General features: G+C 44.4%; 1 pseudogene across 1 annotated transcript in view; it reads left to right on the top strand.

Annotated features, from left to right (window-relative positions):
* Nucleotides 1-8,023: 8,023 nt before the first annotated feature.
* The window catches only part of LOC108531670 (putative uncharacterized protein UNQ9370/PRO34162), a 31,387-nt pseudogene continuing 12,948 nt past the window's right edge, over nucleotides 8,024-26,462 (top strand). Inside the window, exon 1 of the transcript XR_014485091.1 lies at nucleotides 8,024-8,287. The product of XR_014485091.1 is annotated as a putative uncharacterized protein UNQ9370/PRO34162 (transcript). The remainder of the gene's footprint in view (nucleotides 8,288-26,462) is intronic.

Raw genomic sequence — 26,462 nt, 5'->3', positions numbered from 1 at the left:
TGCCCAGGCTGGAGTGCAGTGGTGCAATCTTGGCTCACTGCAACCTCTGCCTCCTGGGTTCAAGCAATTCTTCTGCCTCAGCCCTCCGAGTAGCTGGGACTACAGGCGTACACCATCATACCTGGCTAATTTTTGTATTTTTAGTAGAGACGGGGTTTCACCATATTGGCCAGGCTGGTCTTGAACTCCTGAACTCAAGTGATCCACCTGCCTCAGCCTTCCAAAGTAATCCTCCCAAAGGATTACAGGCATGAGCCACCGTGCCCAGCCAAGGCTCATCTTTTAAAAAGAGTTTGTTCTCTGAATGTTGAAGGGATTTATCAAGGTCAGTTTAGGGCAAGGCAGGAGGAAGTTATTGGCTTATATTGAAGAAAAATCTGTATTTTTTTTTGCTCACTTTGGGTTTCCCTAGTGTAAGATCTCAAGTTCAACAGCCAACAAGAAATCAGGACTTCAGGGCAGAAAGGGAGATGGGGAGGAAGCAGAGAGAGCAGGTGTCTTGGTCCATTTTGTGTTGCCATAACAGAATACCACAGACTGGGTAATGTATAAGTAAGTTTATGTAGCTCATGTTTCTGGAGGAGGGAAAGTCCAAGAGCGTGGCACTGGCCTCTGATGAGGGCCTTTGTGCTGCCTCACCCAATGGCGGAAAGCAGAAAGGCAAGAGAGGGAGAGTAAGAGAGCAAGAGGGGCAAAATTAACTTTTATGACAAGCCCACTCCTAGATAACTATCCCACCACCATGATAATGGCATTAATTCATTCCTGAGAGCAAAGCCCTCATGACCTAAACATTTCTTGAAGGTCCCACTTCTCATACTGTTGTATTGGGGATTAAGTTTCCAACACATGAACATTCCGCTGGTAAAAGACCATAGCAGCTGGTAAAAAAAACCTCTCTGTGCTTGGAAAGCTGAGTACTTAGGAGGCAGGAAGTGAAAGAGTACAGAGAAAGGCGAAAGAATGCACATTTTTTTTCATGATGGCACTCCCAGGCCTTAGCCCAGACCTAGCTCAACATTTGCTGTGTTGAAATGACTCATAACCAGCTATTGTCTGAATTAGGCTGAAGGGATTTGTCTTAGTCTGTGTTGCTCTAAAGGAATACCTGAAGCTGGGTGATTTTTAAAACAAATTATTTTACTTTAAGTTCTGGGATATACGTGCAGAAAGTGCAGGTTTGTTACATAGGTATACATGTGCCATTGCTCTCCCTTGTTATCTGTATCCTTGTCACCACTGATTTCTGGGATTCCACATTATTTTGGCTTATTTCTCCATTGCTATAACTGTAACTTGTAACGTTAGAACTCTGGGAGAATAAATTCCAAATGAGCTCTTGATGTCAATTGATAGGTTCATGCCGGTTTTCTTGGGTTTGTAGATGTATTTGTCCTAATGCTCTCCCTCCCCTTGCCCCCCCACTTCCTGACAGGCCCCAGTGTGTGATGTTCCCCTCCATGTGTCCATGTATTCTCATTGTTCAACTTGAAGCTAGGTAATTTATAAAGCAAACAGGTTTATTTGGCTCAGTTCTGCAGGCTGTACAAGAAGCATGGCATAGGCATCTGCTTCTGGTGAGGGCCTCAGGAAACTTCCACTCAAGGCAGAAGGTGCAGAGGGAGCTGGTGTGTGCAGATCACATGATGAGAGAGGAAGCAAGAGCAAGGGAAAAGGTGTCAGGCTTGTTTTAACAACCAGCTCTCAAGGGGACTTTTGTGAGGCCTAATAGAACAGGAACTCTCACTTGTTCCTATGAGGATGGCACAAGCTGTTCATGAGAGATCCACCGCTGTGATCCAAACACCTCCTACTAGGCCCCACCTCCCACATTGGGGATGGAATTTCAACATGAGGTATGGAGGGTCAAATATCCAATCATAGCAGGATTGGAATGCATAATGGTGATTCTGGAAGTCTTTTAGGGAGAAATGCATCTGAAAAGCAGGAGCAGTTTGTCACTGATATGCCTGGTCTTCCTAAAATGCTGATGCTGCTACTGCAACTACCACCTCCACCAGCGCCATCTTAATCTCCTCTTCCACAGTTCCCATCACCACATCCCTCTACCACCACCACTGCCACCATTACCACCTTCACTCTCATTACCACCTTCAATACCATCATCTTTGCCACCATCACCACCACCACAACAGCCATCACCACCATTACCATTTACTGGACTCTTGTGACATGGTAGACACCATGCTAGAGGCTTTTAAAGGGTTTAATCTTCATGATACTCCTACATAGTAGAAATTACTAGTCCTATTTTACAGTGGAGGAAACTGAGGCTCAGAAAAGTTAAGAATTTGCTCAAGATGACACAGTAGAAAGCTGTAGAGCCAGGATTTCAACCAGGTTTGTTTGCTCTTCCAGTAGACAAGGAGGAGTGGATCAGAAAGCTGTGTTGCTGGACACAGGCATATGTTGTGGGCTTGTTTTATATACGCCTGGGCCACATTGTTTGGGTCTGAGAGACTCTTGTGGGCTATGACCAGCACTGACAATCTGTTTTCCCTTATTTTTTCTGACTTTCTTTCACACGTTCTAGATCATATGGCTTTTCTGGTCAGAACAAATAAAAGTGTTTTATGTCCTCCCTTTTCTGAGCTTTGGATGTTACTGTTTGCACACAGTTCTGGAAGCAGATGGAAGCTGATAGAAATCCCAGATGATAATTCAGACTCAAAAGCTTCTTGCAAATGCCCACATATCATAAATACCCCTGAGCATATGAGAGATAGTGACAGAACCTGAGAGGCAGACAGAGAGACAGGGACAGAGAGGGACAGAGACAGAGAGACACAAATAGAGAGAGACAGAGATAGAGACAGAAATAGAGACAGAGACAAAGAGATAGAGATAGAGACAGAGACAGAAAGGCACAGAGGGATAAGAGAGATGGAGACAGAGATAGAAAGAGAGAGAAAGAGATAGAGAGAAACAGAAACAGAGACAGAGAGAGGGCTGCAGAAAACTCATCTTTGCCTGCAATGGCTACTCCAGCCGGATATCAACACGGAGGGCTTCCCACCAACATTCTGATAGATTCTGAGCGACAAGCTTCCAGAATATTAGCAGCTGAGCTCCTCCCCCTCGGGAGGAGATAGAGACAGAGAGAAAGATAGAGAGACAGAGGGAGAGATGGGGAGAGATAGAGACGGAGATGCAGAGAGAGAGAAATAGAGACAGACACATAGAGATAGAGACAGATACAGAGAGAAATATACAGAGACAGAAACAGACAGAGACCAAGAGATAGACAGAGAGAAAGAGGTAGAGACACAAAGAGAGATAGAGATACAGAGTGGAAGAGACAGGGAGGCCAAGGGGCGGAGAGAGAGTGTGTGTGCCTGATGGCGCTGTAGGCTCTTTGTATTTTGGGGTCTAGGGGTGCCAGGGGTACCTTGGGCCTTCCGTGGCCTTTGCTTCACGTCTCCTCGGGTATGAGTGAGTTGAGCAGGGGGCTGCCTTTGCCCTGTGAGAACCATGCTGAGCACTTTCTAATGCCTGGCCTCTTGGAAATGGCATATCTGCCTCCTGACAGAATCCAGAAGCCTGAGTCAGGTGCCTCCAAAAGGGTCCCCGTTCATTGCTGGGTGCACAGTGTGAGCTTCTGCTCTATCTAGGTGTGGGAAGAAAGCCTCCCCTGAAGCTGTTACTCCAAAAGTCAATTCCCCTTGCATTTAAATGGAAGCTCAGAGCACTGTGCTAAAATCACCAGTGGTTAACTTGAATTGGAGCTTGATTAGGGTTCTAACCTATGATAAATCACCTGGGAAACAGCCTTTTGGTGGCATATTTGGCCCGAGGGGGAGGAGCTCGGCTGCTAATATTCTGGAAGCTTGTAGCTCAGAATCTATCAGAATGTTGGTGTGAAGCCCACTGTGTTGATATCCCGCTGGAGTAGGCACTGCAGGCAAAGATGAGTTTTCTGCAGCCCTCCTCTGAATTTCTTGACAGAACTTCTCTCTCACCTCCTGTTTGCCTCATCTTAACTTTCATCTCTTCTTCTTCACTCTGCCTAAGCCCTGGGGGGTAGCCCAGCGCCATCTGAGAAGGTGGTGGGGCGTGTGAAGGGCATAGCCACCGTCTTTTATTCCGCCTCCACCTCCGTGAGTATGGCCAAGTCATTCACTTCTTGGATCCTCATTTACAAATTGAAAATGCTGGTAGCCTTCCTGTCTGTCTTGCAGGGGTGTTTGAAGGACAGGAAGAAATAACAGTCACAAAAGGACTTCTCAGAGAATAAAGTGCTGTTTGAAGGCCAAGGGTTAATAGTTCTTTCGTTATTATTTGTGGTTATTTCTCAGAAGTGGAGGTCACCATCAGCAGCCGGTGGAAAGGATACAAGTGGCTCTTCCATATGACCTTGACCTCTATGACCTTGGCCAACTTATTTAGAGCCTGAATACCTTTATCAATAAAACTGGGAAATAGTGAGACCATTTCCTTGGGCTTATGACTGTATAATGGTAGGCTCAAAGTCAGGATGCAAAGCAGGGTGTACAGTAAGATATCATCAACCAGTGAGCCAAAGTCAGAGGTAGAGGATGGAGAAAAAGACTCCATCATTCACAGTGGGACTGATTATAAGCTTTTCAAAATATGTTTGACTTTGTATATGTTTTCTAGATTTTCCATAATGCCAACCTACATTTTCCATAAAGAATCACCTTTGACATTGTGAACCCCAAATATGTGAGACAGATCTCAGTCAATTTAGTAAGTTTGTTTTGCCAACATTAAGGACGCATGCTCATGACACAACCTCAGGAGGTCCTGATGACATGTGCCCATGGTGGTCAGGGCACAGCTTGGTTTTATACTTGTATTAGACCGTTTTCACGCAGCCGATAGAGACATACCTGAGTCTGGGCAATTTATCAAGAAAAAGAAGTTTAATGGACTCACACAGTTCCACATGGCTGGGGAGGCCTCAATCATGGCGGAAGGCGAAAGGCATGTCATACATGGTGTCAGGCAAAGAGAGAAATGAGAGCCAAGCGAAAGGGGAAACCCCTTCTAAAACCATCAGATCTTGTGAGACTTACTCACTACCATGAGAAGAGTATGGGGAAACCGCCCCCATGATTCAATCATCTCCCACTGGGTCCCTCCCACAACACTTGAGAACTATGGGCGCTACAATTCAAGATGAGATTTGGGTGGGGACACAGCCAGACTATATCATATACATTTTAGGGAGACATGAGACATCAATTAATACGTGTAAGATGTACGTCGATTCTGTCCAGAAAGGCAGGACAACTCTAAGCAGGGAAGGGCTTCCAGGCCATAGGTAGTTAAGAGACAAATGGTTGCATTCTTTTTTTTTTTTTTTTTTTTTGAGATGGAGTCTCACTCTGTCGCCCAGGCTGAAGTGCAGTGGCGCGATCTTGGCTCACTGCAAGCTCCACCTCCCGGGTTCACGCCATTCTTCTGCCTCAGCCTCCCGAGTAGCTGGGACTACAGGCGCCCGCCACCATGCCCGGGTAATTTTTTGTATTTTTTAGTAAAGACGGGGTTTCACCGTGTTAGCCGGGATGGTCTCCATCTCCTCACCTCATGATCCACCCACCTCGGCCTCCCAAAGTGCTGAGATTACAGGCGTGAGCCACCGCACCTAGTGAAACTCTTTTGAGTTTCTGATGAGCCTTTCCAAAGGAGGCAATCAGATATGCATTTATCTCAGCGAGCAGAGGGATGACTTTGAGTTCTGTCTGTCATTTGTCCAGAAGGAAATTCCTTGTGAGGGAGGTAGGTAGCTTTTGAATCTTAGTAGCTATTTTTTTTTTTTTTTTTTAGCAGTAGAATGAGAGGCAGGTTTGCCCTAAGCAGTTCCCAGCTTGACTTTATCCTTTGGCTTAGTGATTTTGGGGTTCCAAGATTTATTTTCCTTTCACAATATTTAGAGGATTTAATGAAAAATTAAACTTGTGTCTGTAGCGTCTTTCCCAGTCTCCTGCCTCCTCCCCTGGCTGCCTTCCCCAGCCCCTCCCAGAGTCAGCTTGGTGCAGCAGGGGTGGACAGGGACAGCCTCTGGGCCCTGATGCCCTGCAGTCTACAGAGCCACCCTGCTGGAGGGGCTGGGCTGGGCAGCCTCTGCTGACTGGGGATGGTTTGGGAGTTTTACTCCGAGGCCTGCCACAGAAGGGCAGCTGTCATCCTCTCCCATGGCTGGAGACCACATTTAGGCTGCAGCCCTTAGAAGGGCGTGAAATGGACACGACCCTCTGCTGTGTTTCCACCCTGCACAAACATCTTTGGAAGCAGCACTCCTTTAATTTTCCATGGGTCCTGAGAAGAAGATGTTGCCTCAGCCCTTTGATTTTACAGATGGCGATCCTGAGGCTCAGAGAGGTTAAGCAACTTCCCTATGTCACACAGCTGGTTAGGAACTGAGCTGGGATTTAAACCCAAAGGTCTTCAAAGGTGGGACCCTTTGTGCCAGCAGGAGCCGGTCAGGGAAACATTGTGGGAGAGACAGTTAGTAGATTGCACTGGGTGGGGGGCGTTGGGGAAGGAGGGAGTTGCGGGGGAAGGGAGGGAGTATGTGCAGTGGGGAATAGTTATGCAGCCCCCACCTTGATCATGTAAGAGCAAGAAAGTGTCCCAAGACCCAAGAAGGAAGTTAGCCTAGATCTTATGTTTCAACACAAAATGTAACAATGTGACTGTGTTAAGAAACAGAAATTCAGGGCCTAAGAGGTTGGTGGAACAATGCCAGGTTTCGCTTCCTTTCCTGGGCATCTCCCCTGTGTCGCCCTTTGGCTTGGGAGTGGCAGGTCGTCCGTGAGCACGAGTGACCGGGTCCCCGATCTTTCCTTGTGGTTACAACCTCGCCTGCAGGTTCAGGCACTGTGGAGTGGGGCAGGAAGGTGGCTGGCACTATGAAGTGTCCATCAGATGCCAGACCTTTGGGTCTGCTGCCTCATCCCTCCAACAGCAAGCCAGGGCCGGTGGCTGTACTGTTCCCTCCTCCCTCATCTAGTGTCCCCTTTTCCCATAGGACGAAAGGTAGGGGAAGCTAAGAAATGATGGCACAGGATTTGAACTCAGGATTATCTAGGCTCACAGCTGCATGACGATTCTACACCACCTTACTGTCCTAGGCAGGGCAGGAGCCCCCAGAAAGGACGGGTAGCCTCTCTGAAGTTAAAATAGTAAAAAGCATAAAGGGAGCCCTTACCCGAAGCACGCAGCCGTGAAGGAGCACACAGTTCTCCTCTGGCCCCTCTCCGAGGATGGGTTCTCCTCTTCTGCGAGGCCAGGCGCACCACAGGCATCTGCCTTTGATTAGAACGGGTAGACAGGAAACATACCTGCGGTCCCGGGCCTCTCTCACACTCCAGAAATGCCATTTACAGACAGGAAAGAGGGAGAAAGGATGAGAGGAAGGGAAGGAGAACAATCGACAGCTACATGGGAGCGTCCTGGGAGGTAGGGTCACCGCCAGAGACAGAAATGGGCCTCAGCCGCAGGTCAGGGCGTGGACACTGAGGCAGGCAGGCCTGATTTGCTGGGGGAACCACACTGGGTCGGGCGTAGAGAGGAGGTTTGCTGTGTATGCAGCAGCTTGTGGGGAGCCTGCTGCTGAGAGCTGGGGCTGCTGCTTCTAAGCTGAAAGGAAAAGAAGGGGCATATCTTTCCAAGCCACTCAGTCCCCCAATCATAGTGCCTGGCTCCGACCTCCCACTGGGCCCATCACAAGGCCTTGAGGTTAGGGACATCAGTGACCTGCATCAGAGTCAGGGAAGAACATCCTGGCCGGGAGTGAACTAAGGAAGAGATTCACCACAGGGTCCTGGTAAATGCCTGGGAGTGAGAGGCTTACACTCACTATCTCTTTCCTCTCTGCCTGTTGGAGTTAAAAACCACGCTCTTGACTTGCTGATATTCTGAGCTGCTTGTTGGGAGTGGAGGTGGCTTCCCACGGCTTCTTGCACAGTGTTGGCCCTGGCTCACTGTCCGCCAGGCAGGGGGAAACTGCTGTGTTCAAGGGGAGTTCTGGGTGCATATGGAACAGAATAGGGAGCCCCCAGTGGGGCAGGTGCTGGCAGCTCTTCACCGTGTCAGCTCACTCAGCCCTCAGGTCGCCCTCTCCTCAGGTGTGACCTGCAATGTACAGGTGCGGAAATGGAGAAGACCTGCGCTGGGTTCCAGAATGACACTGGGCCTGTGGAAGCTGCCAGGAGAGACCCTGCCGGATTCTCACTGTGGAGACACTGGCGCTACAGCCCAGAGAGGAGGACACTTTATTAACCTGTCACATCGAGCAAAGGCACTGGTCACTCCATTCTCTTGCTGTGCCTTGAAAAGAGGAGAGAGTGTGGAATCCGAGGCCTGGGCTGCAGCCCTGGTTGCACCAGCTCCCCAGGCAAAGCCGTAACCTGAGATGGGCCACCTCCAAGCATCAGGAAGTGTGGGCAACCTTGGGGAAGAGAAAAATAACAATGCCTGCTATCCTCACCTTCCAGGGTTGCTTTATGGGCAGAGGGGGTGACAAGTGTCATTCTTTCCTGGGGGCTGCAAACCATGATTCGGGTGTCACATGAACTGTCTCTGCAAAATACATGCAGTCCTCACCCCTGGTCCCTCAGAATGTGACTGTATTTGAAGATAAGGTCTTCAAGGAGGCAGTTAAGCCAGACTGGGGCCCTTAGGATGGGCCTGGTGTCCTTATAAGAAAAGGAGATGGCCCGGCGTGGTGGCTCACGCCTATAATCCCAGCACTTTGGGAGGCCGAGACAGGTGGATCACCTGAGGTCAGGAGTTTGAGACCAACCTGGCCAACGTGGGGAAACCCCATCTCTACTAAAAATACAAAAAAAAACACACACACACACACAAAACAAAAAACAAAACACAGCTGGGCGCCATGGCTCACACCTATAATCCCAGCACTTTGGGAGGCTGAGGCGGGCGGATCACCTAGGGTTGGGAGTTCAAGACCAGCCTGACCAACATGGTGAAACCCTGTCTCGTCCGGCATTTGCAGTCCCGGCTACATGGGAGGCTGAGGCAGGAGAATTGCTTGAACCCAGGAGGCAGAGGTTGCAGTGAGCTACCATTGCACTCCATCTCAAAAAAAAAAGAAAAGAAAAGATTAGGATGTGGATACACACAGAGGGAAGACCACATGAGGATGCAGGGAGAAGACAGCCATCAACAAGCCAAGGAGCTTGGCCTCAGAGAAATCAACCCTGCCGACACCTTGTTCTTGGACTCCTAGCTGTCAAAATTATAAAAAAAAATACATTTCTGTTGTTTAGAATGGCAGATCAGTGCCCGACACTGTGGCTGTGTTGGGCGTCAGACACGGGCAGAAAGTAAGAGAAGGGAGCAAAGGTGTCTGCTGGGACCGTCAGGAAAGGCTTCGTGTAGGAGACAGACTCAGCTTTGGTTTTCTAATCTATAAAATGGGGATGACAACAGTTCGGCTCTCAAAGCTGTCAGGAGGACAAAATGAGAGGATTCATATAAACTACTGTATACGGTACCTGGCTCCAGAGGATGCATTGGTGAATTTCAGCATAATTTCTACCATTATCATTATTAAAGGATGACGAGATCTGGGGATGGGGAATGAAGTAGCATGGGAAAAGACAGAAGACAGGGGAGTGGACAGTGAGGAACCCACTGTCCTAGGAAGGGCAGACTTCACATTGCCTGCCCCTGAGAGCGGAGAGAAAGGATGCGTTCAGTTATTGTGTGACATCAGGAGGGTGGTGTTGTTGCTATATGTTTTTTGTCATCTGAGAGGAACTTCTCCCCAAACCAGTTTTAAATACTCCTATCTGATCCATTTCCCTTGTGCCAGAGTCACCCATAAAAACTGTAAGATCTTAAGAAAGCAGTGAAAGATTCAGTCCAGGTCCCTCAGTTGGCACAGTTATATGGGGGCAGATCTTCAGCATCTCCATAGATCCTGTGTTGCAGGTGAAAGCCCTCATTTGGGATCCATCAGATCCATCAATCATTTTTTTTGAGACGGAGTCTCGCTATGTTGCCCAGGCTGGAGTGCAGTGGCACAATTTTGGCTCACTGCAACCTCCACCTCCCAGATTCAAGTGATTCTCCTGCCTCAGCCTCCCAAGTAACTGGGATTACAGGTGTGTGCCACCACGCCACCTAATTTTGTATTTTTAGTAGACACAGGGTTTCACCATATTGGCCAGGCTGGTCTCGAACTCCTGACTTCAAGTAATCCACCTGCCTCAGCCTCCCAAAATGCTGGCATTACAGGCGTGAGCCACCGTGACTGGCCTCATCAGTCATTTTCTATGAGGGTCAGGGGCCATGCTTGTTGCAACCTTTTCTCTCTCTCTCTTTTTTACTTATTGCTTGACTGGCCCACTACCAATTCCTTCCTTCATTCCACAGTTATTGATTAGTGCTTTTCATGCATTGGGCCTTTCATCTGTGCTGGGTACTGGGCAGGCAGCAGCACACAAAGGACACAGCTCCTGTTTCCTGTGGCATTTGTCTTACTTCAGTGTGCAGAGGACTTTGCCTCCTGGCTACCTCCTCTGGCTGGGCTAATTCCTGTAGAGAGGGAAAGGGGAGCAGAAAGCCTGTCCAGGCCACCCATGCTCCCCAGGCTGCAGTGCTGCATTGCTGAACCTGTGTTCTGTGAGGTGAGGTTCGCCGTGGGCAACAGTGAGGGAGCCGCAAGAGAAGCTGTGAAAAACCTAACAGCAGGTCTGGGGTGGTTGCCACCAATAACACACAGGCTTTAATCCTGCTTTTATCTTAATAACCACTGTAACAAAAATTGCATTATGCATACTAATAATAGCCGGTGTCTAAAGAAAGGAGTGTAGCTTACTATGATAAGGCCTCTTGCCAGGAACTGGTGGAAGGCTGAGAGCTTGCAGTCTGGAATGGCTATGATTCTTACTTGACTCTTGATCAGGGTTGGCAGACAGAACAAGTGAACTCTTACCTCCATTCCTGCACTTGTGGCAGGCAGCACCAGTCAGCTGTCACACTCATCCATGTGGATCTCTTGATCTGTCTCAGGAAAGCCACTGCCTGCTGAAATTAGCATAGGAATCAAGCCTATTTAATGTCTCACCTGGATCCTAGTGGCTTTTATGCTGAACTAGGCCCAGGGTTTCAGAGCCCAGTTTCTTGAGGGATAGATAGCCTTTGAGCTACTTTAATCAGAACCATTAGAGCCTGGGCAGCTTGTTGAAAATGCAGACTACTGTGCTGTTCCCTAGAGCTAGGGAATCAGAATCTTTGGGGAATGTCAAAGACAGCACTCAGGTGTTTTCTTTGCAAATGTTCCTAACCACAGCTTTAGGGACTGGAATTCATACCAGGTGTTTTCTTTTGGGTCTGTGTGCTGGAGGGAGGGCGAGGGTCAGAATAAAGACATCTTGAGCCCCTCTGTGCAGAGTTAATATTGAAAAAGACAATTGTTTTCAGGCAAAAGGTCCGTTGTGTGCAGCCTCATTGGCTGTATTTGGGTGTAAGGGGCAGTTTCACGCTGGAGTCAAAAGCATAGGCTCTGACAGCCTTCTGCCCAGGTTGGAATCCCAACCCCATCACTCACTAGCTGTGATACCTTGGGAAGTTTCCTTGGCCCTTTCTGCCTTGGCCTTACCAGCTGTGACAATAAAAAAATATCTCTCGGCCAGGCGCGGTGGCTCATGCCTTTAATCCAAGCACTTTGGGAGGCTGAGGTGGAATCCCAACCCCATCACTCACTAGCTGTGATACCTTGGGAAGTTTCCTTGGCCCTTTCTGCCTTGGCCTTACCAGCTGTGACAATAAAAAAATATCTCTCGGCCAGGGGCGGTGGCTCATGCCTTTAATCCAAGCACTTTGGGAGGCTGAGGTGGACAGATCACAAGGTCAAGAGATCAAGACCATCCTGGCTAACATGGTGAAACCCCGTCTCTAAAAATACAAAAATTAGCTGGATGTGGTGAGGCGCGCTTGTAGTCCCAACTACTTGGGAGGCTGAGGCAGGAGAATCGCTTGAACCTGGGAAGCAGAGGTTGCAGTGAGCTGAGACCGCGTCACTGCACTTCAGCCTGGTGACAGAGTGAGATTCCGTCTCAAAAAAAAAAAAGTCTCTAAATATGGTCAAATGTGTCCAGGGGGAGAATCACCTCCAATTAAGAGTCACTGAAGTGGAAGTTTATAGCAGATCCAGTGCTCAATGGATCTCCATGTTACCTAAGAATTTTTTTAGTAGTCATTTTGGCCAGATATAAGGAAAAATGAATCAACCATGTAAGCTATTAACTTTGGCATGTATGGGGTTCCTGAAAGTTAGAGAATAGATACTACAGCCTGTAAGGGCCTCTCCTTCTCAAAGATAACAATAACAAAAAGCTAACACTGACCGAGCTGTTGGGTCAGGCTGGGTGCTGTTCTGTGTGCTTAATATACAGTCATTAACAATTTCATCCTCACAGTAGCTTATGAGGTGGATACTATAATTATTCCCATTGTACAGTGAGGAGACTAAGGCAGAAGAGACTAAGAACAACTCCCGAGGTTTTACAGCTAATGAGTGGAAAGGTGGAGATTCTAGTCTGGGCAGAGGGTGGTCAGAGCCTGTACTCTTAACCCCTACCTGATCCTGCTCCTTATACCCACAGCAAAGACCACTTGATCCCAAATGTCAATCACACCACAGTAGAGAAACTGTGCGAGCTCAATAGGAGGCAGTCTTTTTTTTGTAACAGGGTCTTGCTCTGTTGCCCAGGCTGGAGTGCAATGGCACAATCACAGCTTACTGCAGGTTTGATCTGAGCTCAAGCAATCTTCCCACCTAAGCCTCCCGAGCTGGGACTACAGGCAGGCACCACTATCCCCGACTAATTTTTATTAATTTTGTAGAGCAGGGTCTCACTTTGTTACCTGGGCTGATCTTGAACTCCTGGATTCAAGTGATCCACTTGCCTTGGCCTCCCAAAGTGCTAGGATTACAGTCATGAGCCACCATGCCTGGCCAAGAGGCAGTCTTTACAGTAGAAAAGACATGGACTTAGAGCACCATGAGTCAGGGGTTTGCTTTCTGACTCTTCACATGTCAGCTGTGTGGGCTGAACAAGTTACCAAACCCTTGTAGACATTGTGTTCCCACCAGAAAGCATGGAGATTGTGAAAGGAAATTAAATTTTGGGACCCCAAACTCACCATGGCAATGTTAATTGATAGCTTATCTTTACAGGTGCAGTTCCAGCCTGCCAGACACAAATGCATATTTTGTGTGTTATATAAAATGCAAATTCCCCATATTTTTCCTTTGCCCCTTTTGTTTAAGTGAAAACTGTGTGCTTCACAATATCCCGCCCTTTCCCCTTTAAATTTGGAGACCTCAAAATCATCTTCAGAGAAAAGCATTGACCTGTCTCCTGGGCACGTCCTTAACTTTGGCAAATACATCTCCAAAAGTGATTGAGACTTGTCTCGTCGTTTTCTGTGATTGACAAGGTTAATAAGACCTACTTTGAAAGGTTACTGTAAGTTATTTGAGACAATGTATATAAAATGCCAAATAAATTGCCCAGCACCTGGTTGCTGCTTGAGAAATATTAATTCCTCATTCTTTTCTTCAATGGAAACTATTTTTGCTCTTCTTTTCAGCCTTCTCCATCAGCAGGAAGATTCTTTGTGTGTTTAACCTGGCATCGTTGGTCTCATTTTTCAGTTCGTTAATCAGGGGGTTCTGCTGAATTCTGTTCAATTTTCTGAAGTCTTTCTGCTGTGGAACTAGATTCAGAATCTCCAGAGCCGAGGAATGGGAGAATTATTGCAAAATTCCTACACTAACACTCCTACTGTATATATACCCGTGTCTTCTGAATGACAACCTTATCTTGCTGACACAGTGCCATGTGGCCCCCCCTTTGGGCCTTTCACCTACTTGAAAACTTTTTTTATTTTTTATTTCAATAGTTTTCAGTGCACCCATCACCTGAGCAGTATACACTGTACCCAGTGTGCAGTCTTTTATCCCTCACCCCCTTCCACCCTTCCCTCTGAGTTCCCAAAGTCCATTATATTATTCTTATGCCTTTTCGTCCTCATAGGTTAGCTCCCACTTATAAGTGAGAACATACAATATTTGGTTTTCCGTTCCTGAGTTATTTCACTCAGAATAATGGTCTCCAGCTCCATCCAAGTTGCTGCAGAAGACATCATTTCATTCCTTTTTATGGCTGAGTAGTATCTAATGGTTTTTATATACCACATTTTCTGTATCCACTTATTGGTTGATGGCACTTAGGTTGGTTCCGTATCTTTGCAGTCGTGAATTGTGCTGCTATAAACGTGTGTGCATGTGCTTTTTCATATAATGACTTCTTTTCTTTTGGGTAGATGCCCAGTAGTGGGATTGCTGGATCGAATGGTAGATCTACTTTTAGATCTTTAAGGAATCACCATACTGTTTTCCACAGTGGTTACACTAATTTACATTCCCACCAGCAGTGTAATGGTGGCCCCTTTTCACTACATCCAGTCTGTTGTTTTTGACTTTTTAATTATGGCCATTCTTGCAGGAGTAAGGTGGTATCTCATTGTGGTTTTAATCTGCATTGCCTTGATGATTAGTGATGTTGAGCATTTTTTCATGTTTGTTGGCTGTTTGTATATTTTCTTTTGAGGAATGTCTATTCATGTCCTTTGCCAACTTTTTGATGGGATTACTTGCTTTTTTTCTTGCTGATTTGTTTGAGTTCCTTCTAGATTCTGACTTCTAGTCCTTTGTCGGATGCATAGTTTGTGGATGTTTTCTCCCATTCTGTGGGTTGTCTATTTACTCTGCTGATTATTTCTTTTGCGGTGCAGAAGCTTTTTAGTTTAATTAGCTCCTATTTATTTTTTTGTTTTTGTCGCATTTACTTTTGGGGTGTTAGTCATGAATTCTCTGCCTAAACCAATGTCCAGAAGAGTTTTTACGACATTATCTTCTAGAATGTTTATGGTTTCATCACCTGCCTTCTTTACATTTATTTATTCCTTCCTGTTTTACAAGTTCTTTGTCTCCCAGTTTTCATAACAAAGAATTATCAATTAAAATTAATAATGAGGTAGAAATTTTAATAAAGAATTCCAGGGACAAATTATAAACAAATAAGCACAAGAAAAGTTACAGTTAAAAATAAAACAAAAAGACCCAGGGAGACTTTTGGTAAGAAAAGGAGGGAACTAAATGAAGATAAAATTATATAGTAAGTTGAAGGGCAATTTTGGGTGTTAGGAATCAGCCTTCACAGTGCTTTGGAGAGCGGGTCCAAAGCACTGGAGAATGGTGCATTCGAGAACCTTGGTCACATGGCTTGATAGGACCACCAGTTCACCTCTTTGGATTCATGGCTGGTCTGCCCCTTGGGGTCCACAGTGTGAAGCCCTGAGGCCTGGCTTCCTGGCCTGAAGCAGCAGGAGAGGGCAATGGTTAGAGACTGGGCTCTGGAATCAGATGGACCTTGATTTAATCCTGGCTTTGCCATTTACTGCATTGAATGACCAAGGACAAATTATCTCCTTCTTCAAGACTGCAGCTTTGCATGGGTGAAGTTGTAAAATTGGTGGTAATAACAACACCTCTCATAGGAGAGTTATAAAGCAATGCATTTAAAACATTGAACATAGCACCGGATGCATTGTAAGCTCTCAATAAACTTTACTGATGGGATAATAATGGTGATAACATGATTGCCTACTTATAAATGTCTGCTCTGGTTGTCTTGTCTATTTATATGTATGAATATACATGACTATATGTCCATGAAAAGCTAAAATACATATGCATGTACATGTATACATATATGCATTTGTGTGTGTGTGTGTGTATATACAAATGTATGTATTATAGCTTTTCACGTACATGTAGTTGTGTCCTGCACACAGCTGGTTTGTGTGCATCTCATCTCTTCCCAGCTGTCAGCTCAGTAGTATCATATTGGTAGTTGGCCATGGTGGGAATATTTTATAGCATGGAAATTGGTAAACCTATGCATCAGGGGTTTTTCCCCCTCAGAGAGCCAGTTTACCAGCATACCACTGTGTATATATACCTTGCATCTCCAATTAGATTCAGAATTCCTTTAGGACTCAGGATGTTCTGTTTTCACCCTTTGATCCCCACAGGGCTTTGCGTGTGTCTTTTGTGCAGTAGGCTTCAAAGGGTGGCATGAGTCAATAGCATGGAGGGTGAGTGGATAAAAACAAGGGAAGGGATATAGCAGAGTAGACTTAATAAAAGGGAAAGAAGAAGTTGTTTCAGAAAAACTGGTAAATAAGTAGCCAGGACCGGAGAGAAGGAGTAAGGAGAGGGAGTTCTCAGATGAGTAAAATGGTTTGGTGACAGAAAAGGACTTAGAAATGTAAAGTCCAGAAAGAAAATGGAATTCAGGGTAAGAGTAGATTTCCTATGATTTCAGACCGCTGCTGGTAGTGTATTTTTTGAGTTCCAGTCTTTTAGATGAGTGGCATTTATTTCAGATGTTGAGATAATTAAAGAATTGTTTACAAGAGAAAAAATTGGACTCAATCTAATGTTCAAGAATAGGGGATTGGTAAAATAAGTAGGATACATTTATTTTATAGAATAATTTTGGGTCAAAAAAACATGATAGAAAATTCCAATAAGATACGGTGAGAATAACGACAAGAAGCATGGAAAGCTGGAAGAATGGTATGATAATATGCAGGAGAAAAGGCAGATTAGAAGCGGCAGCTATAATCTCACTTTTATATAAATATATGTGCAGAGAAAAATATCTGAAAGGGTACACATTAAAACACTAATGGTAGTTGTTTCTGAATAGAGTGATTTTTTTCCTCCACTATTTACTATTTGCCATTTTCTCTCTCTTTTTTTTATTTCAAATACATTTTTATTTATTTTTAAATTTTAATTTTTTTCCCTTATTGATGGGTCTCTAGAGAAATGCATTGCCCAGGCTGGTCTCGAACTTCTGGGCTCAAGCCATACCCCCCTCCCTCAGACTCCCAAAGTGCTGAGATTATAGGCATGAGCCACCGTACCTGGTCTAAAATACATTTTAATTAAAAAAATCAAAATGTGTTTTCCACATTAGTCTCTTTCTGTCCTTATCTCTGTCTTTGTCTCTATATATTGTCTTTACTGATAGCACTGAATTTTAAGATCACGGCTGCTTTAAGATTAACAAAGTGATTAAGACCTGTGGGCTAAGAAACGATTTTCTTTGACTTGCAAATGTATCCAGATGAAAAGTCTTCCAGTGTAACAAATTGCTGTAATAATCCTTGAACACTTGGCAAATGCCTTTGATTGGGAAAAGTCAGTTGCATGAACTGGGGCTGTCCTGAAGAATTATGGAGTCTGCATCCGGGGTGCAGGGCAGGCGTGCAGTGTCTAACAGGGACTCCCCAGAGCGGCTGGAGACCCAGAGGGCTCCACCAGAATGACAGGGAGGTTCCAAATACACCAGCCTCCCACAAACGTGGCCCTGGCGATCTAAAGATCTTCACGTCCCAGGACGGCCCTATCAGATTCAGTGTCTAATGAATGGCAGGTGTTAGGAGGCAGGCAGGGGTTTCCTGTGGCAAATTCCTGATTCACAGCTGGAAGATGGATTTCTGCCCTCAGGGAAGCGATTTAGTGGCAGGTGGTGGGAGTTAGCTGAAATTTCCAATAAAATGCAGTCAGAGCAGTGAGCTAGTGGGCACAGGAGAGCCTCAGTCAGTGGCTCAGTTATCGTCTAGTAGAACAATGGAAGAATTGGCAATTTTCTTCATATTTCATTTTCCTGAGATGCAGGATGGTGAAATAGCGAAGAGCCTGACTCTGGAAGTAATGAGAAGGGGTTTAAGCTCTGGCTCTGTGTGCATCTCGGGTAGGTTACCTGAGTACTCTATCTCAGTTTATCAGCCCATGAAATGGACGTAGAGTCTCTGCCTGATGGAGTTACTGTGATGATTAAATGAGGGAATATCCACGAGGCATTTAGAGCAGTACCTGGTGCTGGGGGAGGTGCTACGGAAATGTTCCGCTTATCGTGATTCCTCAGTTTTTCAACTTCTTTCTTCTGCCTCCTCTCCTTCCCCTTACCTTCCTCTGCTTCTTTTCCTCCTCCTCTTTCTGCTCTTCTCTGCCCCACTCACCTTCCCCACACACAGATTCCATGATTGATGAATTAATTCCTGCATTCCTGCATTAATTTCTCTGAGAGTCTTTTCCTTTTGACATTGGTGCTGAGAGGAACAGGTTGCTTCTTCTCACACTGATTGACTAAGTGAATCTTTATTTTCCTGAGCACCTTCTATTTAATTTTATTATTATTATTTTTTGAGACGGAGTCTGGCTCTGTCACCCAGGCTGCAGTGCAGTGGCCTAATCTCTGCTCACTGCAAGCTCCGCCTCCCTGGTTCACGCCATTGTCTTGCCTCAGTCTCCTGAGTAGCTGGGACTACAGGCGCCCCCCACCACGCCCAGCTAGTTTTTTGTTATTGTTAGCAGGGACGGGGTTTCACCGTATTAGCCATGATAGTCTCGATCTCCTGACCTCGTGATCCGCCCGCTTTGGCCTCCCAAAGTGCTGGGATTACAGGCGTGAGCCACCGCGCCTGGCCTTTCCTGAGCACCTTCTGTGTGCTAGGCATGAGGCTGAGCAGGTTACCTACATTATTTCATTGTATTACATTATTATCCCAACCTCAGAAAGGTTCTGTGATCCACTAAAGGTCCAGCATCGATCTAGTTCCAGCCAGCTGCAGTGAGGATGAAAGCTGGCATTACACAGTTCTCCAAGGGTCAGAGTACCTTCTTGTACCGTGTGGATCAAGGCCAAGGACTTTCTCCCAGAGTCCCCAAGCAATGGCATAGCCGTGAGCATCCTGTCAAGCCAATGTTAATTAGCTACAGCTCTGAAGAATTCACCAGCGCATAAAGTCAAGAAAAAGTCCTTCTACATCAGAAGAGCATCTTTTGTTATATTTTTTTAAACTGTGGTTGAAAATGTTACCATCTTAACATTTCTTAACCATTTTTAAGTATACAGTTCAGTAGTGTTTAGTATATCTTCATTGCTATGAAAGAGATCTCCAGAACTTTCTCATCTTGTAGAACTCAAATTCTGTACCCGGCCAAACGCAGTGGCTCATGCCTGTAATCCCAGCACTTTGGAAGGCCGGGGCAGGTGGATCACTTGAGGTCAGGAGTTTGAGACCAGCCTGGCCAACATGGGGAAACCCTGTCTCTACTAAAAATACAAAAATTAGCCGAGTGTGGTGGTGGGTGCCTGTAATCCCAGCTACTCAGGAGACTGAGGCAGAAGAATCGCTTGAACCTGGGAGGCAAGCGGTCACAGTGAGCTGCGATCGGGCCACTGCACTCCAGCCGTCTAAAAAAAAAAAAATTCTGCTGGGCGCGGTGGCTCAAGCCTGTAATTCCAACACTTTGGGAGGCCGAGAAGGGCGGATCATGAGGTCAGGAGATTGAGACCATCCTGGCTAACCCGGTGAAACTCCATCTCTACTAAAAAATACAAAAAACTAGCCGGGCGAGGTGGCAGGCGCCTGTAGTCCCAGCTACTCGGGAGGCTGAGGCAGGAGAATGGCGTAAATCCCGGAGGCGGAGCTTGCAGTGAGCTGAGATCCGGCCACTGCAGTCCAGCCTGGGCGACAGAGCGAGACTCTGTCTCCAAAAAAAAAAAAAAAAAAAAAATTCTGTACCCATTAGAAAACAACTCCTTTTTGTCCTGTTTCCTCCAGCCACAGATAAACTATCACAGACTTTCTCTGTCTAGGAATCTGACTGCTTTAGAGGCTTTATATAGGTAGAATCATATAGTATTTGTCCTTTTGTGATGAACTTATTTAACTTAGCATAATGTCCTCAGTGTTCATCCAGGTTGTAGCATGTAATGAGATTTTCTTCCTTTTTAAGGAAGTATTCCATTGCGTTTAATACCACATTTTGTTTATGTATTTATACATTGACAGGTATTTTGATTGCTTCCACCTCTTGTCTCTTGTGAATAGTGCCGCTATGAACATAGGTATACAAATATCCCTTTGAGACCCTGCTTTCAATTACTTTGGGTATATACCCGGGAGTGAGATTGCTGGATCATATGGTAGTTCTATTTTTAATTTTTTGAGGAACCTCTATACTGTCCACAGCAGCTGCACCATTTTATAATCCCACCAACAGTACACAAGAGTCCCAACTTTTCCACACCACCACAAACACTTTTTTTTATGGTAGCCATCCTATTGGGTATAAGGTAATATCTCATCATGATTTTGATTTGCATTTCTCTGATGATTAGTGATGTTGAGTATCTTTTCATATGCTTCTTGGCCATTTGTATATCACCTTTGGAAAAATGTCTGTTCAAGTCCTTTGTTTAAATTGGGTTATTTGATTTTCTATGTTGAGTTGCAGGAATTCTTTATATGTTCTAATTTTTTTTTTTTTTTTTTGAGACGGAGTCTCGCTCTGTCGCCAGGTTGGAGTGCAGTGGTGCGATCTTGGCTGACTGCAACCTCCGCTTCCTGGGTTCAAGTGATTCCCCTGCCTCAGGCTCCTGAGAAGCTGGGGCTACAGGTGTGCACCATCACACCTGGCTAATTTTTTGTATTTTAGTAGAGACGAGGTTTCACCATGTTGGCCAGGGTGATTCTGATCTCCTGACCTTGTGATCTGCCTGCCTCAGCCTCACAAGATGCTGGGATTACAGGCGTGAGCGCCTGGCATATTCTAAATATTAATCTGTTATCACCTATGTGATTTGTAAATGTTTTCTCCCATTTCATTATATTGATTATGTCTTTTGGTGAATAAAATTTTTAAGTTTGAAGCAGTCTCTGTTCTCTATTTTTGCTTTTGTTGAATTTTGTTGTCTGTGCTCTTGATGTCTTAACCAAGAAATTATTGACAAATCCAAAAAATCATAAAGCTTTTCCTTTGATATTGATTTAAAAATGTTTATACCAATTTATATATCACTGGAACAATCTCACCAATGGTAACTCCATGTAGGTAAAAGATTGTTAGCTAAGCAGGGAAGAATGTCTGCGTAGGAGAGTCATGGAGCAGGGCATGTTGGGGGAATGGGGTTACACCCTGGGGATACATAAGGATTGATTTGGGACATAGAGATTAAATATAGTGGATCCACAGTTCCTGATGAATTTATTAATGCTATTGACAGTTATTTGGAGAATGAGGGGATGCAGAGTCTTGGAAAAAGGACATGTCATAAAGCATGTAGCCTCTCTTATCGCCCCTTTCCTTTCTTCTTCCTTCTTCTCTGTGTGAAGTAGCATCTTTTCTTGCCCACATTTGGATCCTAGAAGCTCAGCTCTGTTTTGGCAAAGAATCTTCACATTTTCTCAAAGTAAGTGAATCTCTCCCCACAAAAATTCTTCTACTAGCTACAAAAAGACAAAAGGAGGCATAGTGTGATTGGTGTGTTTTTATAAGACTCAGGATTAGGCCGGGCGCGGTGGCTCACGCCTATAATCCCAATGCTTTGGGAGGCTGAGGCGGGCGTGATCACGATGGTCAGGGATTGAGGGGACCATCCTGGACCATAACATGCGTGAACCCCGTCTCTACTAAAAATACAAAAAAATTAGCTGGGTGTGGTGGCAGGCACCTGTAGCCCCACTACTCGGGAGGCTGAGGACAAGAGACGAATGGTGTGAACCTGGGAGGCGGAAGACTTGCAGCTGAGGCAGAAAGATTAGATCGCACACTCACTCAACGCTAGGCTGCCAGAGCAAGATACATAAAATCTACAAAAAAAAAAAAAAAAAAAAAAAAAAACAAAAAAAGATCCAGAGAATACATTAAAGACTCAGGATTATATAAGGTGTTTTTACATTTATCATTTTAATCAACTATCTGTTTTTTTTAAAGACCAAAACACCCCATATTCAAACATATGTTTTGCTCAAGGTCACATTCTCACGCTCAACCCTGGGCATGCATATGTGGATATCTTTCTGGAAGCTGGGTCGAAGAGCGTGTACATTTCAAATTTTGATGGACTCAACCAAAATGGCTTTCCCAAAGGCTACACCAATTTTCACTCCTACATTCAGCATACCAGGGTCCTAATTTTAGCATACTTTGGCAACACTGTCTTTAATTTTTGCTGATTTGATGGATTAAAAATATCCAACCATTTACAGTAATATTTCTCCATTTAATAGGGTGGCTGATCATCTTTTTGTATATTTATTTTCCATTCTTATTTATTTTCATTTTTTGAATATTTGCTTATATTCTGTGGTCATTTTTCTATTGACGTGTTAAATCGATATATCCTGATGCACCATTTAATTTCTTTGTCTCTTTTACTACGTATTTTTAGGTTATTAGTGGTTGCTCTGTGCTTATCGTTAACATTTTAATTTATAACAATATAGTTCAGAGTAATACCAACTTAATCTCATTTGTGTGTAAAAACTTTGCTCTGAGATATTTCCATTCCCTCTTCCTTCTTTATGCTGTTATTATTACAAATTATATACACTATGTGCTCAACATAGCACATTTATAATCATCTTGTTTTCCAGCTTTATTGATGCATAATTGACAGACACAAATTATATATTTAAAGTGTACAATGTGATGTTTTACAATACATATATATTATGAAATGATTACTACAATCAAGCTAATTAACGTATTCATCATCTAACATAGTTACCTTTTTTTTTTTTTTGAGACGGAGTCTCACTCTGCCACCCAGGCTGGAGTGCAGTGGCCGGATCTCAGCTCACTGCAAGCTCCGCCTCCTGGGTTTACGCCATTCTCCTGCCTCAGCCTCCCGAGTAGCTGGGACTACAGGCGCCCGCCACCTCGCCCGGCTAGTTTTTTGTATTTTTTAGTATAGACAGGGTTTCACCGTGTTAGCTAGGATGGTCTCGATCTCCTGACCTCGTAATCCGCCCGTCTCGGCCTCCCAAAGTGCTGGGATTACAGGCTTGAGCCACCGTGCCCGGCCATAGTTACCTTTTTGTGTGTGAGCATACTTAAGATCTCTCTTACCAAATTTTTATTTATTTATTAACTTTTATTTTCAATTCAGGAGTACATGTGCAGGTTTGTGATATAGGCAAGCTCATGTCATCGTGGTCTTTGTACATATTATTTCATTACCCAGGTATTAAGCCTAGTATCCATTAGTTATTTTTCCTGATCCTCTCCCTCCTCCTGCCCTCTACCCTCCAGTAGGCCCCAGTGTGACTGTTCCCCTACCATATGTCCATTTGTTCTCATTATTTAGCTCCCACTTATAAGTTGGCAAATTTCTTGAGGACATTATGCTAAGTGAAATAAGCCAGACAGATAGAGAAATACTGCATGACCTCACTTATATGTGGAATCTAGAAAAGTTGAAGTCATAAAAGCACAGACTGGTTATCAGGGGACAGGGTGCGGGGGGAAATGGGGAGATGCTGGCCAAAGGGCACAAACTTCCAGTTATGACACGAATACATTCTGGAGATCAAATGCACAGCACAGTGACTATAGTTAATAATAATGTTCCGTATAATCACTTTTGAAATAAACTTTTGTATACATTTATCATTTATAAACTTTTGTTATGGACTGAATGTTTGTGTCTCCCCACCCCATTCGTATGTTGAAGCTCTAATCCCCTGTATTTGGAGGTAGAGCCTGTGAGGAAGTGATAAAGGTTAAATGAGGTCATAAGTGTAGAGATGTAATTTAATGGTGCTGGTGCCCTTTTGAGAAGAGGAAGAAACTCCGGCGCTCTCTCTTGCAGCCACATGAGGACAAAATAAGGAGGTGGCCATCTGCAAACTAGGAAGAGAGTCCTTTCCAGAAACCACATCAGCTGGTACCTTGATCTTGAACTTACCAGTACCCAGAACTGGGATAAATAGATTTCTGTTGTTTACGCCATCCAGTCTGTGGTATTTTGTTGTGGCACCTTGAACAGACTAATACACTTTTATACACTTTTATAAACTTTCTGCATACTTTTATAATTTATAAAATGTTTATAATGACCACTTTATCTAGTTTTTTTTTTTGTTTTGTTTTTTGTTTGTTTGTTTTGTTTGTTTTTTTGGGACGGAGTCTCGCTCTGTTGCCAGGCTGGAGTGCAGTGGTGAGATCTCGGCTCACTGCAACTGCCACCTCCTGGCTTCAAGAGATTCTCCTGCCTCAGCCTCCCAAGTAGCTGGGACTACAGGCGCTTGCCACCACACCCAGCTAATTTTTTTTTGTATTATTAATAGAGATGGGGTTTCACCATGTTGGCCAGGAAGATCTCAATCTCTTGACCTTGTGATCCGCCCGCTTTGGCCTTCCAAAGTGCTGGGATTACTTTGGAATCCACAACTAGAGCCACCACGCCCGGCCTCTAGTTGTGTTTTAAATCAGATAGGAGCCAAAATGACTCACAAACAAAACTAAATGTACGTTGTCTTTTGTATTTACTTATTGACTTATGTCATTATCTTTATAAGTGCTCTTTATTTCTTCACGTGTATCTGCATTACTGTCTAGTGCTCGTTCATTTCTGCCTCTGGGGCCTTCGTTATTTCTCTTAGGGCAGACCTGCTAGTGACATGTGTATTGGAAGCACACTTCAATCCTTAGACAGGCAGTCTGCAACTCTGCCTTAGCCCTCACCTTCTGTTTGTGTAGAGCCTCAGGGTCATCCATATGTGAGAGCTTAGAGCCTTCTTAGATCTTTACTAAACACATACATATCCCCAGGCATGCACCAGCCCTATGCATGCATGTGGTCTCTCAGATTCTCAGGAATGTGACAGACATTTCCAAAGCCCCATTGATACCTGACTCCTGGCTTTTCCTTCTTTTTTCTTTTCTTTTGGTTTCTGGTTGTTGTTTGTCCTAACTGATATCACTGCCTCAGGCAGCTGCAACGTTACACAATTGCTGCTGATTGTTTTGGATAAAAGCTTAGGGAAATGCTGTTTGTACTGAGCAAGCTCTGAGGCAGGTCAAATAAAGACAAATGCTGGTGGTGGGATTTTCTAGGAAAATGCCAGATATGACAAATTATGACATTTCTCTGGGAAGGGGATTCTGGAGAACATTCAACCTCATTTTATCTCTTGGAGTGGCTGTCAGGCTGCTGGTTTTCAGGGCTGTTTTCAGGACCGTCTGCAGGACTGTCAATTTTCAAAGCTACTATGGGGTTAGAGAGAAGGATTAGGAAGTTAAAATGCCATAAAGCTTGCTGTTCTTACTGAGACTCAGCCATTTTCTTGAATAAATGCCTCATGGATTTCTGCAATCACTGATTAACTTCCACAGCTCTGAAAATGCTGATTTTGACCATTTCTACCAGCATTTTATTTCTTTAATGGAGGAGAAGACTTTCAGAGGTCCTTACTCCACTATTTCCATGATGTCATGCCTTGTTAATTATATATATATATATATATGTGTGTGTATGTATGTATTTTTTGAGGTGCAGTCTCCCTCTTTTGCCTAGGCTGGAGTGTAGTGGCACAATTTTGGCCCATCACAACCTCCAACTCCCGGGTTCAAGTGATTCTCCTGCCTCAGCCTCCCAAGTAGCTGAGATTACAGATGCCCACTACCACACCTGGCTAATTTTGTATTTTAGTAGAGACAGGGTTTCACCATGTTGGCCAGGCTGGTCTCCAACTCCCAACCTCAAGTAATCAACCCATCTCGGTCTCCCAAAGTGCTGGGATTACAGGCATGAGCCACCATGCCTGGCCTTGTTAATTAAATATTGAGTGTGTGTGTGTGTGTGTTTGTGCGTGTGTATGTGAATGAGTGATACACACACCCAGGCACACACAATACACATGCACACACACACACACACACACACAAATTTTCTCTAAGAAATGCCTTAGCTATATTTCTACAAATTTTCATATGTTGTCTTTATTACTATTTATTTATAAATAATTGTTAATTTTCTTATTTTTTCTTCTTTGACTTTAGCACACTATTACTTTCCTCCTCGGCTTTTATCCCCTTCTGTGCTATAATTATCAGGGGTTTATTTCTTCTTCTTTTCCTCCTCCTCCTCCTTCTCCTCTCCATCTTCCTTCTTCCTCCTTTTAGCATTATGTTACAGTATTTATTTAGACGAAATTATGTTGTATTCATTGCTTTGTTAACCATTATTTCTCAAATCCCACATCCTTCTGTTTTGAATTAATTAATTAATTTACAGAATTATTGACTCATTCTCCAGTGAGAGTCTGGATTCAAACATTTTGAGTCCTTAATGATTAAAATGTCTTCATTTTACAGTTGTTGTTTTGCTGCATATAGGAGTCTAGATTCAAAATAATTTTCTCTGTGACTTTGGTGCTCTTTTCTAAAATCCAGTGTTATTCTCTGGTTTCTCTTCAGAATATATAAATCTTTTGCCTTTTAAAATCCAGTATTGCTGAAGAAGAGTTTTGTTTCTATCTATTTCTTTTTATTTATTTATTTATTT

Source organism: Rhinopithecus bieti, unplaced genomic scaffold (assembly GCF_001698545.2).
Source record: "Rhinopithecus bieti isolate Rb0 unplaced genomic scaffold, ASM169854v2 scaffold_9696, whole genome shotgun sequence".
Lineage (NCBI taxonomy): Eukaryota > Metazoa > Chordata > Mammalia > Primates > Cercopithecidae > Rhinopithecus > Rhinopithecus bieti.
Note: the sequence above shows the minus strand (reverse complement) of the source record. Positions and strands in the feature narration are given on the sequence as shown.